Source organism: Salvelinus alpinus, chromosome 17 (genome assembly GCF_045679555.1).
Source record: "Salvelinus alpinus chromosome 17, SLU_Salpinus.1, whole genome shotgun sequence".
Lineage (NCBI taxonomy): Eukaryota > Metazoa > Chordata > Actinopteri > Salmoniformes > Salmonidae > Salvelinus > Salvelinus alpinus.
This window is the reverse complement of record NC_092102.1, coordinates 51,488,403-51,489,571: the sequence shown is the minus strand read 5'-3', so window position 1 is coordinate 51,489,571 and position 1,169 is coordinate 51,488,403.

Sequence of the window (1,169 nt, the reverse complement as noted above, 5' to 3'; positions counted from 1 at the left end):
TGGAGGAGACTAGGGTGAAGGAGAGATGAGCACACCGTTACCCTGTGGAGGAGACTAGGGTGAAGGAGAGATGAGCACACCGTTACCCTGTGGAGGAGACTAGGGTGAAGGAGAGATGAGCACACCGTTACCCTGTGGAGGAGACTAGGGTGAAGGAGAGATGAGCACACCGTTACCCTGTTGCGTCTCTACCTTGCATATCATTCCATTCAATGTTACTGTAGTACTATAGAGAGAGACAGTATATTACATCTGACTACATTCATACACACCTACAGAACTGGCCACTGACATGGATGACTGTTAATGAGGACGGCACTATTAGCAGATAACTTGTGATCGTCAATAGTGATGGATCGTGATGATGCAGTAATTAAGTGATGGATCGTGATGATGCAGTAATTAAGTGATGGATCGTGATGATGCAGTAATTAAGTGATGGATCGTGACGATACAGTAATTAAGTGATGGATCGTGATGATGCAGTAATTAAGTGATGGATCGTGATGATGCAGTAATTAGGTGATGGATCGTGATGATGCAGTAATTAGGTGATGGATCGTGATGATACAGTAATTAAGTGATGGATCGTGATGATACAGTAATTAGGTGATGGATCGTGATGATGCAGTAATTAGGTGATGGATCGTGATGATGCAGTAATTAGGTGATGGATCGTGATGATACAGTAATTAAGTGATGGATCGTGATGATACAGTAATTAGGTGATGGATCGTGATGATACAGTAATTAAGTGATGGATCGTGACGATACAGTAATTAAGTGATGGATCGTGATGATACAGTAATTAAGTGATGGATCGTGATGATACAGTAATTAGGTGATGGATCGTGATGATGCAGTAATTAGGTGATGGATCGTGATGATACAGTAATTAGGTGATGGATCGTGACGATGCAGTAATTAGGTTATGGATCGTGATGATGCAGTAATTAGGTGATGGATCGTGATGATGCAGTAATTAAGTGATGGATCGTGATGATACAGTAATTAGGTGATGGATCGTGATGATGCAGTAATTAGGTGATGGATCGTGATGATACAGTAATTAGGTGATGGATCGTGACGATGCAGTAATTAGGTTATGGATCGTGATGATGCAGTAATTAGGTGATGGATCGTGATGATGCAGTAATTAGGTGATGGAT